The sequence below is a fragment of the Lithobates pipiens genome, unplaced genomic scaffold (assembly GCF_037356315.1).
Source record: "Lithobates pipiens isolate NorthernLeopardFrog02 unplaced genomic scaffold, aLitPip1_a1.2 Scaffold_1, whole genome shotgun sequence".
Lineage (NCBI taxonomy): Eukaryota > Metazoa > Chordata > Amphibia > Anura > Ranidae > Lithobates > Lithobates pipiens.
Window position 1 is genome coordinate 59435768 of NW_027507685.1, and position 14895 is coordinate 59450662.

The 14895-nt window shown below is 46.1% G+C and overlaps 1 protein-coding gene across 2 annotated transcripts in view; it reads right to left on the bottom strand.

Moving 5' to 3' along the window:
• The window catches only part of LOC143924586 (5-hydroxytryptamine receptor 2A-like), a 999965-nt gene that overhangs the window by 524600 nt on the left and 460470 nt on the right, over positions 1 to 14895 (bottom strand). For both annotated transcript variants that reach the window (XM_077449011.1, XM_077449081.1), the window contains one exon: positions 2585 to 2695. The gene's annotated coding sequence lies outside the window, so the exon portion shown is untranslated. The remainder of the gene's footprint in view (positions 1 to 2584; positions 2696 to 14895) is intronic.

The window sequence follows — 14895 nt, forward strand, 5'->3', positions numbered from 1 at the left end:
AGCATTAATGTTTGTTTTACCCTCAGTCACTAAGGGGTTAGGGAATGTGTTCAAAGTACTGGTAGCTAAGGTAGCAGCACTGCAGTCTATGCCCCTGGCAAAGAACTCCCCTTGTTGTGACACATAAAACCACTGAAGTCTTCGGAAGCCTCAAATATTTCTGCTGCTGGACAGCCAAAAAGAGGTCTATGTCACCTAAGCAGCCAAATAGGCATCCAAAGAAGGAGCCTGGCATGTCGCATAACCACAGATTTACTGTAGGTGAGTAAAGTGACTTTTTACTATTTTAATGATTTAATGATCATAAGTGCTCATTTTAAACTTATATGCAAGTGTTTGGGGACCTGGGTCCTGGCCAAAGGGACATGTATCAATGCAAAAGTTTTGGGAGCAGTGATTTTAATAATATTTAAAGTGAAACAATAATAGTGAAATATTCCTGGGGGGTGTGTATAGTATGCCTGTTAAGTGGCACATTTGTCTCGTGTTTAGAACATTCCCTGCACAAAATGACATTTCTAAAGGAAAAAAAAGTCACTTAAAAGTACTTAAAGTAAAAAATGGCATGGGATTACCCCAGTCCCCAGTCCATTACCAGGCCCTTTGTGTCTGGTATGAATATTAAGGGGAACCCCAAACCTACATGTAAAAAAATTAAAAAAATTGCGTGGAGGTCGCCCCCCCCCCCAAATTCGAGCACAGAACCTGGCAGGCAGCAGGGAAAGTACCAGGCCACATGCCCTCAACATAGGAGGGTGCTTTGGAGTAGCCCCCCAAAGCACCTTGTCCCCATGTTGATGGGGACAAGGGCCTCATCCCCACAACCCTTGCCTGGTGGTTGTGGGGGTCTTGCGGGCAGGGGGCTTATTGGAATTTGGAAGCCCCCTTTAACAAGGGGACCCCCAGATCCCAGCCTCCCCTCTGTGTGAAATGGTAACGGGGTAAAAATGTACCACTACCATTTCACTAAAAAGTGTCAAAATGAAATGGTACAAAAGACAAGCCACAATTTGGGACAAAACCTTTATTCAAAAATAAAAAAATAAAAATGTCCCACAAAGTCCATTCATCTTATTCTCTCACTCAGCCGACGGACCAAAAAAAAATCCTCACGCCGCCACTGATCCGCCTCCATGGGAGGCACCCGCTGTAATGACCATCCTCTCGGGTGACAGTTATTTTATAACTGAGGGCGGGGCCACATGGTGACGTACCCAGGTGACCCCGCCCCCTCTGACGGACTTCCCAATGACTTCCCTGGGGCATCAGAGGGGGACCAGGCCATCTGGAGCCACCTGTTTATGCAACTTTATCGACCCGTTTACTTTATCTGGGGTTCCCCTTGTTAAAGGGGGGCTTTCAGATTCTGATAGGTGATGGTTCAGGAGAGGGGAGGTGCTCTCTTGCCCCCCTCTTTTCCTGTGGCCTGCCAGGTTGCGTGCTCAGATAAGGGTCTGGTATTGATTTTTGGGGGACCCCACTCCATTTTTTTTAATTTTGGCATGGGGTTCCCCTTAAAATCCATAATAGACCTGAAGGGTCTGGAATGGGTTTTTTAGGGGGGTCCCCACACATTTTTTTTTAAATTTTGGCACGGGGTTCCCTTTAAAATCCATAATAGACCTGATTTTTTCAATAACTTTTATCTGTATTGCCAGGACCGACAATTTATTATGGCCACAAGTACTTTTAAAGGACTTTTTTTTCCTTTAGAAATGTCATTTTGTGCAGGGACTGTTCTAAACACAGGAAAAATGCGCCACTTTACAGGCATACTATAGACACCCCCCAGGAACAAAATTGAAAGGAATATTTCACTTTTATTGTTTCACTTTAAGCATTATTAAAATCACTGCTCCTGAAAAAACGGCTGTTTTTAAAAAAAACAAATTTGCATTGATACGTGTCCCCTGGTGCAGGACCCAGGTCCCCAAACACCTTTTATGACAATATCATGCATATAAGCTTTTAAAATGATCACTTTTTATTTCTCCCATAGACAATTCATTATAGCCGCTAGTAGTTTTAAATTACTTTTTTTTCCATATAAATGTCATTTTGTGCAGGGACTGTTCTAAACACGGGAAAAATGTGACACTTTACAAGCATACTATATACACCCCCCAGGTATGAAATTTAAAGGAATATTTCACTGTTATTGTTTCACTTTAAGAATTATTAAAATCACTGCTCCTGAAAAAAACTGCAGTTTTTAAAACTTTTTTTTGCAATGATACATGTCCCCTGGGGCAGGACTCAGTCCCCCAAACACTTTTTATGACAATAACTTGCATATTAACCCTTAAAATTATCACTTTTGATTTTTCATGTTAATTTCCCATAGACTTTAACAGTGTTTCGGCGGCTTTCGAATTTGCCCCAGACACCGCATATTGTTTGGTGTTCTGCAGAACACCCAAACAGCCAAAGTTTGGCCCAAACTGTTCGCCCATCCTTATTCTCTAGTACATGTTATCTAAATTGACTGAAAACCAGTACAAATAAAAAAGGATTTTACCTAAAGTCATTCTTACTTGTGGACTTGGTTATACAGTATGTTACCATCAAAATGATCAAAACTTACCTGATGATTGTCTTCTTTTATTTATCTTTTATTTTGTCCTTGTTGCTTAGTGTCCTTTGATGGATAGCTTCCCTATATTCCATTATGATTTTCAGCAATCTCTTTAGACTCCTTTAAAGCAATCACATAAAGTAAATTTATTTTTTATTACAATGTACTGGCTTCTGTTTTTCTTCTCCTACATAATAAAAGCTGAAAACTGTGCAGAGCCATACAAATATACTGAATGACTAAAGCCTCGTACACACGGTACCATTGTTGTCCAACCTAGTGTCTGATTTTTGTCAAAAGGGCGTGTGCCTGGGTCTTGTCTTGCATACTAATGGTACACAATTGTCGTGCAATAAACATGAACTTAGTGACATATTACGAGGAATTTCTGCTCTTGTGCGCCACCCTTTGGGCCCCTTCTGCTAATTTAGTGTTTGGTGAGCAATGATTCTGAGCATGGCTGTTTGTACGTTCGACTTTTGTGTGACAGATTTGTATACTGACCATACAAAAATATGACAACAGACCACTGTCCACCGAAAATTTACTAGCCTGCCATTCAACATTCATTGGCTGAAAGTTGAACAACAATTGTCAAAGGTAGCGTGCTAACGGTTAGATTTTAGGACAACAGTCTTTCAACAGACAATCCCCTGCCAACAATCACATTGTGTGTACGAGGCTTAAGTCTGTAGCTTATAGACAACAATTAATTGAATGTTAATTATTTATTTTCCTAATTAGCAGCAGAGTTTTCTACCATGTTGCCCACAGAGGAAAGCAGATAGTTTTGGGTGTACATATACGTTTTTATTAACAAACTCAGTGGACAGAAAATGCAAACTTTCAGGGCACATTCGTGTTTTTATCATCATGCATGGTAAAATTTAGAATTTGAAAATCACATTTTTATCAACAAAACTACAATATAAATGTCCTCTTCCTGACACACATGTGTGGGTATAAAGTGTGCCAAGACATCTTATTTGCAAATCATGAAAAAAAAAGGGTTTGGGGATTATCTTATCTGCAAGTCATGTGTGAATCCCTCAATAATGCTCCGAAGTGATGATCAGTATCTGTAAATCCTAAAATTTAAAACAGCTTATACAACCCAAGTGTGTCAGCAAAATAACATGGTGAAGGGAGAAAGTTAAAGCAACTGTCATTACTAACTTATTTTCGTCTTCATAAAAGAAAACATCTCTTATCTTTGCAAAGTGTTATCTGCTCCAGATTACTTTGATACTGTCCCATAATGATAACAGAATTTTAGAAAATGTTTAAACTTCGTAAAAGTCCACATTAAATGTCAATGTCTAGAGAGATTCGATCCTGAAGGGTACTGACTGGAATAAGGGTTTGATTATCGATTCCCATGAATTTTGTGGCAGATATTCAAATATAGCAATACTGAACCTCATACAGTAAATAATGCTACTGCATAGTACATGGGTGGCAGTTGTAAGGTCACGCACCCAGGTCAGATTGAGCACCCCCAATGTACTGTACTGTATATTAGTGTAGTGGAAGACAGCCCTTTCCAGTTGCTCAGGGCTCACAACAGTGTATTGGGGCCAGCTATGGTTCTCAATCTCTTTTTCCCCATATAGTAGATTGGGGTACATGGCCTGCCAGTCATCATACATATCCTGGACATTCTCTGCATCTAGTCCAGGATCTTCCCACCCACCTGGTGTGGGTGGCTACTGCCAGGGGTACATTGCCCACATCTCTGCCCAGCAAGAAGGGACAGAAGAAAAAAATACTTGTCATCCAGCTCCACAGGATGCTCCCACAGCAGAGTCAATGTCCCCAGGCCCCAGATAGAAACAGCTACCACATATGGGAATTTGATTAATTCTCTACAAATGCGGTGTCGCGGTATATACATTGGTGGTGGCCAATACTACAACAACAATCTTTCTTAAAAATACTTTTTGAGATATAGCTTATTTTATATGGTGTCTTCTCTTGATTGACTTCTGCTACAATCGCAATCCGGCTGTGTTCCAATCACTGGCGGTTCACGCCAATTCAGGGGGCCCCTCTGTGAGTGTGACCTCTCGTGAGACGCACCTCTGAATCTATACCTCTTCCGGGCTGGGATGGTGAAATGGTGAGCGGTTTTTATGATCCCCTCACAGGAAATATTTATGTCATATCTGTACCTGTATTGTGTGTAGTTAATATCCGATACATGTATTCATGATGTGTTTTACCCAGCAGACTGCCTCTCTGAAGAAGACCCCATCAGTGCAGGTTGAAACGCATTAGGGCTTGTCTACATGACGGACTACTGTTATTATCTGTCTGTATGAACATTTCAGTCTGCTTTGTATACCCATATACTTACTTGTGACAGTACCATTGTCCTGCTGGAGCTTATATTTTAACCATCTTGTTTACATATTTTTTTTTAATAATACAATTTGGGATTATGTATAAAATTATGACTTGACCCATAATTCTGCTGCCAAAAAATCCCATTTCTGGGGGAGTATCTTCGAATTCTTTCAGATAGAAACAGCTTGCCCTTGCCAGTTGCTGGTGGGAGATGTAATTGCTTTGCCACTTCTTGAAGCTCACCAACCATCTGATCTCCCTCTGCATGCTATTCAGTCCCCCCCGGAAACCAATCTCTTCCTGGTCAGATCTCAATATGATCAGATATGCCTCCTCTAGCGTGACTCAGGAAACTGACATAATACACGCATATATACATACGTTCTCTGACAAGCTGGGAAGCATAGGGATTTTGACAGATCCAGCATTGAATGATAGTAGAAATCCCTTTTACACATCACAAAATTATATATTCTGGTATGCTATGTCATGAATACCATCTTTCTATATTTAGAGGGTTAACAGTCCACTAGGATGGAAATTTTCCACAAATATTTGATCATTACAGTAACTCAACATTGTAGATTACAGTAAGAAAACATAAAATGGTGCATTTACATGGATTTCATGCAAACAATCAAAAATATGGAGGGAAAATGTAAAGAGTATGATAAACCAAGACCTTTTCAGTGGCTTCATAGTATCTTGTTCAATGGCTTAGTGGTATTATCTGTGAAGACATGCTGATCATATCCCCCCTTAATGTCTTCTTAAGAGAGAATAAACTCAGTTCAGCTAATCTTTCCTCATAGCTGATCTCCTCTTTGCCTCTTATTAGTTTAGTTGCCCTTCTCTGCACTTTCTCCAGGTTCCCCAATATCCTTTTATTATGAACTGGTGCTCAACACTGAACTACATATTCCAGATGGTCTTACTAATGATTTGTAAAGGGCAAAATGATACCTTTCACTCTGCGGTCCATACTTCCTTTAATACAAGACAGGGTTGCTCATTTTGGAAACCACAGCTTGGCATTGTATGCTATTATTAAGCTTATGATGTACCAGAACACCTGGATCCTACTCCACCATTGATTTCCCCAGCTGTACTCCCCCTAGTATGTATGATGCATGCATATTTTTAGCCCCCATGTGCATAACTTTACATTTAGTAACATTAAACCCTATTTGCCCCGCATTGAGGTCAGCTTGTAAGTTGGAGACATCCTGTAAGGATGTTAGTCCACTGTATAGCTTGGTGTCATCTGCAAAATCTGAAATGGTACTTGTAATCCCAGACCCTATATCATTTCTAAATATATTAAAAAGTAAGAATACCAACACTGAACCTTGGGGTACATCACTAATAAACTTAGACCATTCAGAGTATGAATCATTAACCACTATTCTCTGAATATGGTCTTTTAGCCAGTTTTCTATCCATTTACAACTTGATTTTTCCAAGCCTGTAGACTTTATCTTACACATTAGCCATGTGTGGAGATTAGAACTGTGTCAAACATATTTGCAAAATCCAAATATACTACAGTATATCTATAGCGCCTCCTATGTCTAAGACATTGCTTACCTCTTCATAAAAAAAAAACAGATTTGTTTGACAACTTTTGTATTTCATGAATCCATGCTGACTATTGCTTTTTTTCTAGCAAAAACTCATCTATGTGGTCTTTTATTACACTCTCCATTATCTTTCCAACCATAGAGGTTAAACTAACAGGTTTATAGTTACCTGGTAAAGACTTTGACCCCTTTTTAAATATAGACACCACATTGGCCTGATGCCAATCCAGTGGAAAAAAAGTCTGTAAAGAGTCCCTAAAAATTGGAAACAGTGACTTTGAAATGACAGAGCTCAATTCTTTTAGGGTTCGTGGGTGGATGTCATCTTGTCTTTTTTCACCTTTATTCTGTCTTATTTCTAAACATTTCAATTTCGAGCCATAGTGGATCATTCGGGGCTGTGTCAATATAATCCTGATTATGGACATGAGCTCCCATATGCTCCTTTGTATACACAAAGCTGAAGAAGGTATTTAATAAATGTGCCTTCTCTTTGTCCCCAGTCACCCACGTCAGAATTTTTTGTAAAGGGCCTACATGCTCAAACCTGACCTTTTTACTATTAATATATTTACTCTCTTTTGCAATCTGTAGTTCATTTTGTTTTTTTTGCTACCTTGATTTCTTTTTTACATATTCTGTTTTATTTTTATAACATTTGATTGATGATAGTATTCCTTCATTTTTATATTTTTTTGAAGCTCTTTTCCTATTGTTTATGGCTTTTTTAAAATTTGTCAGTGAGAAACTTTTTTTAGATTTTTAAGCGTATTGCCCATGGGAATATATTTTGCAGTGTATTCGTAGACAGTCATTTTGAATAATTTCCATTTCTGTCCTGTGTTCGATGTCAATATTTCCTCCCAGTCTAAGACTTGGAGAGCAGCCCTCAGCCATGGAAAATTTGACCTTTTAAGGTTAAATGTTTTTATTTTTCCAGTATGTGTTTGTTGTTTCAGCTAGCAATAAATTAAATCATGCTATGGTCACTGCTATGAATATTAGTAATACAAAAGGAGAGAGCAAGGGGGTGGGACTTTAATTGAAGCACATTTTAGCATTTAATTGGTTGTATCTCCATAACCTAACCTGCACCTAGAAATAGAGGTCTTAGCTTAGCTTTCCCCAGCTTATCTTTACTACGTTTCCACCATTTGTTATCTAGCATTTAATCCAATTCTAGTCAACTACCTTTGCATAATTGTTAGGCATTTTTCAATGCTTTAACTGAGCATATGGTGGTCTATGTCTTGGCTGTGATGTCGCCCGGATTTCATCTAGATCGGGAGTTGTGATGTGCACTGTGGGCATTCTTCCCTCCCTCTCCTCCACCACACTCGGGGGAGTGGATGCGCTGTCATTGCATTGGATGTACAGCACCTTTGTGGCGCTGTTTCACAGGTGGGGTTCTCCATCACCACGAGGAATAGAGTGAAGTTTTGATGGTGATGATCACCGGGGCAAGTTGCCGCCCCAGTTTTGGCGCTTCCCCTTTGCTCTGCTTATGTGCGTGACATTGGGGGCTTGTCTGTGGCAGTGCACACATATGGGTGAGCACTCTGGCTGGGACAAATCATTCAGGGCCCTCCTGTACACTTAACTCCATTCCTCCCTTTGGTGAGGTCTGTTTCTTCCCCTTCTACAGCACCTGGTAACTATTTGATCCTTCCAGTCACTCCTCTCTCGACCATTCCCCCACTCACCTCTGTTTTCAGGTGTTCTGGTGGTAACCTCTCACCATGGGTTTCCACCTCCACCTTTGTCCAGTCATATTATCACTGGTTTTTATTTATGCACATTCCATCTTTATTATTTCGTTTTACTAACAATCACCTAATTACTCACAAAGTTTTCACATTAGGTTACTTGGTTTAATTACTGATCACAATACCTCCCATGTTAACACCGGGAGTGCTCTGTATGCCCAGATGCACCCAGGCTGTTGCCTGTGGTGGTTTCCACTGCTGAACATGCCACCTCAGCTCCTGATACCGATGCTCTCAGATGGCCTACAGTCCCTGACATCGCGCCATCAAGTGCACAGATACTTGAAAGTGATTTTTAAGGGGGGGGGGGGGGCTGGGTGCTTGTTGACCTATCCTCCCCTTTACTGATACAAGTTAGCTTACCTAGACAACATATTTTCCATTTTTCAGATACAACATGTGCTTGCTCCTGAAGAGCGACTAAAAGTTGCAAAACAAGTCAAGCTACCAGATGCCATGCACTATATAACTACATGTATATGAGATCACTGTGCCAATACACATTTACCCTTATACAGTGGTGTGAAAAAGTGTTTGCCCCCTTCCTCATTTCCTGTTCCTTTGCATGTTTGTCACACTTAAGTGTTTCGGAACATCAAACCAATTTAAACAATAGTCAAGGACAACACAAGTAAACACAAAATGCAATTTGTAAATGAAGGTGTTTATTATTAAAGGTGAAAAAAAATCCAAACCATCATGGCCCTGTGTGAAAAAGTGATTACCCCCCTTGTTAAAACATACTATAACTGTGGTTGTCCACACCTGAGTTCAATTTCTCTAGCCACACCCAGGCCTGATTATTGCCACACCTGTTCACAATCAAGGCATCACTTAAATAGGAGCTGCTTGACACAGTAAGGTCCACCAGAAGATCCTTAAAAGCTACACATCATGCCGAGACCCAAAGAAATTCAGGAACAATTGAGAAAGAAAGTAATTGAGATCTACCAGTCTGGAAAGGGTTAAAAAAAGCCATTTCCAAAGCTTTGGGAATCCAGCGAACCACAGTGAGAGCCATTATCCACAAATGGCGAAGACATGGAACAGTGGTGAACCTTCCCAGGAGTGGCCGGCCGCCCAAAATTACCCCAAGAGCGCAGCGACGACTCATCCAAGAGGTCACAAAAGACCCCACAACAACGTCCAAGGAACTGCAGGCCTCACTTGCCTCAGTTAAGATCAGCGTTCATGCCTCCACCATCAGGAAAAGACTGGGCAAAAATGGCCTGCATGGCAGAGTTCCAAGGAGAAAACCACTGCTGAGCAAAAAGAACATCAAAGCTCGTCTCAAATTCTCCACAACACCTCTTGATGATCCCCAAGACTTTTGGGACAACATTCTGTGGACCGATGAGACAAAAGTGGAACTCTTTGGAAGGTGTGTGTCCAAGTATATCTGGTGTAGAAGGAACACTGCATTTCATAAAAAGAACATTATACCAACAGTAAAATATGAAATATGGTGGTGGTAGTGTGATGATCTGGGGCTGTTTTGCTGCTTCAGGACCTGGAAGATTTGCCATGATAAAAGGAACTATGAATTCTGCTGTCTACCAAGAGATCCTGAAGGAGAATGTCCGACCATCTGTTCGTGTACTCAAGCTGAAACGAACTTGGATTCTGCAGCAGGACAATGATCCTAAACACACCAGCAAGTCCACCACCGAATGGCTGAAGAAAAACAAAATGAAGACTTTGGAGTGGCCTAACCAAAGTCCTGACCTGAATCCTATTGAGATATTGTGGTATGACCTTAAAAAGGCCATTCATGCTCGAAAACCCTCTAAGGCCGCGTACACACGCGGGGACTGTCTGCCGAAACTAAGTTCGTCAAACAGTCCGCTCAAACTTTTGAATGAACGAACACTCCCACACACGGCACTTTTTGAGCGGACAAATACGGCAAACTTTGTTCGTCGTACTAAGTCCGCGCAACTTTTGAAATGAACGGACTCGCCCACACATGAGGCAACAGTTCGCTCATTTCGAGCGCGTGTGCAGGTAGGCGGGGCCCGCGACGGAGACGTCGCGGGCTCCGCCGCCTGGAATGTACTTAAAGGGGAACCCCAACGCCGAAAAAAATCGGCGTGGAGGTCCCCCCAAAGTCCACAACAGACCCTTGTCCGAGCACGCTACCCGGCCGGCCAGGAAAGGGGGGCGAGCGAGCGCGCCCCCCCTCCCGAGCCGTACCAGGCCACGTGCCCTCAACATGGGGGGTGCCTTGGGGAAGGGGGAGCCGCGCGGCCCCCCCACCTCAAAGCACCTTGTCCCCATGTTGATGAGGACAAGGGCCTCTTCCCGACAACCCTGGCCGTTGGTTGTCGGGGTCTGCGGGCGGGGGGCTTATCGGAATCCTACCCATTCACCTGTAAAATAAAAGTACCCAAAAAAAAAACACAACACACGAGATAAAATATTTTATTGCACAGCTCTGGGGGTCTTCCGTCTTCGGGGGTCTTCTCGCCGGACTCCTCCGCTATCTTCTTGTAGCTCTTTTGCTAGCGGAGGAGTCCGGCTTTCTTCCTCCCCGCCGCCGGCCTCTTCTCCCGACTTCGGGGGTCTTGTCCCCCTCTTCGGTTCTTCTTCTTCTGTCGCCGCCGCCTTCCGTTCTTCTGCCGGGCCACCGCGCCTTCTTATAGCTCTTTTAGAGGCGGTGGCCCAGTCTTCTGTCGCCGCTGTCGCCTTCCGGTCGCCTTCCGTTCTTCTTCTTGTTGTTCTTCTTCTTCTTCTCCAGGAGATGTTGACACGTCGCTCTCTCCGGCCGGGATGCCAGAGCCGCGCTGTGCGGCCACTTATATAGTGACAATGGGGCGGTGTCACATGGTATATGTCACATGGGTTGGTCACATGGTGACCCCGCCCCCTTACGATGTCATAGTCCCCATGTGACATCAACCCATGTGACCAACCCATGTGACATATACCATGTGACACCGCCCCATTGTCACTATATAAGTGGCCGCGCAGCGCGGCTCTGGCATTCCGGCCGGAGAGAGCGACGTGTCAACATCTCCTGGAGAAGAAGAAGAAGAAGAACAAGAAGAAGAACGGAAAGCGACCGGAAGGCAACAGCGGCGACAGAAGACCGGGCCACCGCCTCTAAAAGAGCTATAAGAAGGCGCGGTGGCCCGGCAGAAGAACGGAAGGCGGCGGCGACAGAAGACCGGGCCACCGCCTGCAAAAGAGCTATAAGAAGGCGCGGTGGCCCGGCAGAAGAACCGAAGAGGGGGACAAGACCCCCGAAGTCGGGAGAAGAGGCCGGAGGCGGGGAGGAAGAAAGCCGGACTCCTCCGCTAGCAAAAGAGCTACAAGAAAATAGCGGAGGAGTCCGGCGAGAAGACCCCCGAAGACGGAAGACCCCCGGAGCTGTGCAATAAAATATTTTATCTCGTGTGTTGTGTTTTTTTTTGGGGTACTTTTATTTTACAGGTGAATGGGTAGGGGTACATTGTACCCCATACTCATTCACATAGGGTGGGGGGCCGGTATCCGGGGGCCCCCTTATTAAAGGGGGCTCCCGGATTCCGATAAGCCCCCCGCCCGCAGACCCCGACAACCAACGGCCAGGGTTGTCGGGAAGAGGCCCTTGTCCTCATCAACATGGGGACAAGGTGCTTTGGGGTGGGGGGGCCGCGCGGCCCCCCCTTCCCCAAGGCACCCCCCATGTTGAGGGCACGTGGCCTGGTACGGCTCGGGAGGGGGGGCGCGCTCGCTCGCCCCCCTTTCCTGGCCGGCCGGGTAGCGTGCTCGTACAAGGGTCTGTTGTGGACTTTGGGGGGACCCCCACGCCGATTTTTTTCGGCGTTAGGGTTCCCCTTTAAGTCCATACCAGGCGGCGGGGCCCGCGACGTCTCCTTCGCGGGCCCCGCCTACCTGCACACGCGCTCGAAATGAGCAGACTTTCCTCCGAGCGGGAACAGTTTGCTCATTTCGAAAGTGGCCTACACACGGGCGGACTGTCCGCTCAAACCAAGTTTCAGCGGACAGTTTTTCGGAATTTCCGAAAAACTTTGTTCGTCAAACTGTCCGCTGAAACTGTCCGCTGAAGCCCCACACACGAGCGGACTGTCCGCTGAAACACTGTTCAGCGGACAAAGTTGAGCGAACAGTCCGCCCGTGTGTACGCGGCCTAATGTAACTGAATTAGGACAATTCTGCAAAGATGAGTGGGCCAAAATTCCTCCAGGACGCTGTAAAAGCCTCATTGCACGTTATCGCAAACGCTTCGTTGCAGTTGTTGCTGCTAAGGGTGGCCCAACCAGTTATTAGGTTTAGGGGGCAATCACTTTTTCACACAGGGCCATGATGGTTTTGATTTTTTTTCACCTTTAATAATAAACACCTTAATTTACAAATTGCATTTTGTGTTTACTTGTGTTGTCCTTGACTATTGTTTAAATTGGTTTGATGTTCCGAAACACTTAAGTGTGACAAACATGCAAAGGAACAGGAAATGAGGAAGGGGCAAACACTTTTTCACACCACTGTATATTGGGATTAGAAAGATCATAGACCATGCAGGGGCGATCGTACAATATATGGCCGCGTACACACGGGCGGACTGTCTGTCCAACTTAGTCCGCTGAAACACATTTCAGCGGACAGTCCGCTCGTGTGTGAGCTTCAGCGGACTTTTTCAGCGGACAGTCTGGCGGACTAAGTCTTTCGGAATGTTGGAAAGACTGTCCGCTGGACTCGCATTTCGGCGGACAATCCGCCCGTGTGTGTGCTAGTCCGCCCTACTTTTGAAATGAGCGGACTTTTCCCGCCCGGAGAAAAGTCTGCTCATTTCGAGCACGTCTCCAGGTAGGCGGGGCCCGCGACGGAGACGTTGCTGACCCCGCCGCCTGGTATGGACTTAAAGGGGAACCCCAACGCCGAAAAAAATCGGCGTGGGGGTTCCCCCCAAGTCCACAACAGACCCTTGTCCGAGCACGCTACCCGGCCGGCCAGGAAAGGGGGGCGAGCGAGCGCCCCCCCTCCTGAGCCGTACCAGGCCGCGTGCCCTCAACATGGGGGGTGCCTTGGGGAAGGGGGGGCCGCGCGGCCCCCCCACCCCAAAGCACCTTGTCCCCATGTTGATGAGGACAAGGGCCTCTTCCCGACAACCCTGGCCGTTGGTTGTCGAGGTCTGCGGGCGGGGGGGCTTATCGGAATCCGGGAGCCCCCTTTAATAAGGGGGCCCCCGGATACCGGCCCCCCACCCTATGTGAATGAGTATGGGGTACAATGTACCCCTACCCATTCACCTGTAAAATAAAAGTACCAAAAAAAAACACAACACACAAGATAAAATATTTTATTGCACAGCTCCGGGGGTCTTCCGTCTTCGGGGGTCTTCTCGCCGGACTCCTCCGCTATCTTCTTGTAGCTCTTTTGCTAGCGGAGGAGTCCGGCTTTCTTCCCCGCCGCCGGCCTCTTCTCCCGACTTCGGGGGTCTTGTCCCCCTCTTCGGTTCTTCTGCTGGGCCACCGCGCCTTCTTATAGCTCTTTTACAGGCGGTGGCCCGGTCTTCTGTCGCCGCCGTCGCCGCCGCCTTCCGTTCTTCTTCTTCTTCTTCTTCTTCTTCTTCTTCTTCTTCTTCTCCAGGAGATGTTGCCTCGACGATCTCTCCGGCCGGAATGCCAGAGCCGCGCTGCGCGGCCACTTATATAGGGACAATGGGGCGGTGTCACATGGCTTTATGTCACATGGGTTGGTCACATGGGTTGATGTCACATGGGGACTATGACATCGTAAGGGGGCGGGGTCACCATGTGACCAACCCATGTGACATAAAGCCATGTGACACCGCCCCATTGTCCCTATATAAGTGGCCGCGCAGCGCGTCTCTGGCATTGTGGCCGGAGAGAGCGTCGTGTCAACATCTCCTGGAGAAGAAGAAGGAGAAGAAGAAGAAGAAGAAGAAGAAGAAGAAGAAGAAGAAGAACGGGCGGCGGCGGCGGCGACAGAAGCCGGGCCACCGCCTGTAAAAGAGCTATAAGAAGGCGCGGTGGCCCGGCAGAAGAACCGAAGAGGGGGACAAGACCCCCGAAGTCGGGAGAAGAGGCCGGCGGCGGGGAGGAAGAAAGCCGGACTCCTCCGCTAGCAAAAGAGCTACAAGAAGGCAGCGGAGGAGTCCGGCGAGAAGACCCCCGAAGACGGAAGACCCCCGGAGCTGTGCAATAAAATATTTTATCTCGTGTGTTGTGTTTTTTTTGGTACTTTTATTTTACAGGTGAATGGGTAGGGGTACATTGTACCCCATACTCATTCACATAGGGTGGGGGGGCGGTATCCGGGGGCCCCCTTATTAAAGGGGGCTCCAGGATTCCGATAAGCCCCCCGCCCGCAGACCCCGACAACCAACGGCCAGGGTTGTCGGGAAGAGGCCCTTGTCCTCATCAACATGGGGACAAGGTGCTTTGGGGTGGGGGGGCCGCGCGCCCCCCCTTCCCCAAGGCACCCCCCATGTTGAGGGCACGTGGCCTGGTACGGCTCAGGAGGGGGGCACTCACTCGCCCCCCTTTCCTGGCCGGCCGGGTAGCATGCTCGGACAAGGGTCTGTTGTGGACTTGGGGGGGACCCCCACGTCGATTTTTTTCGGCGTTGGGGTTCCCCTTTAAGTCCATACCAGGCGGTGGGG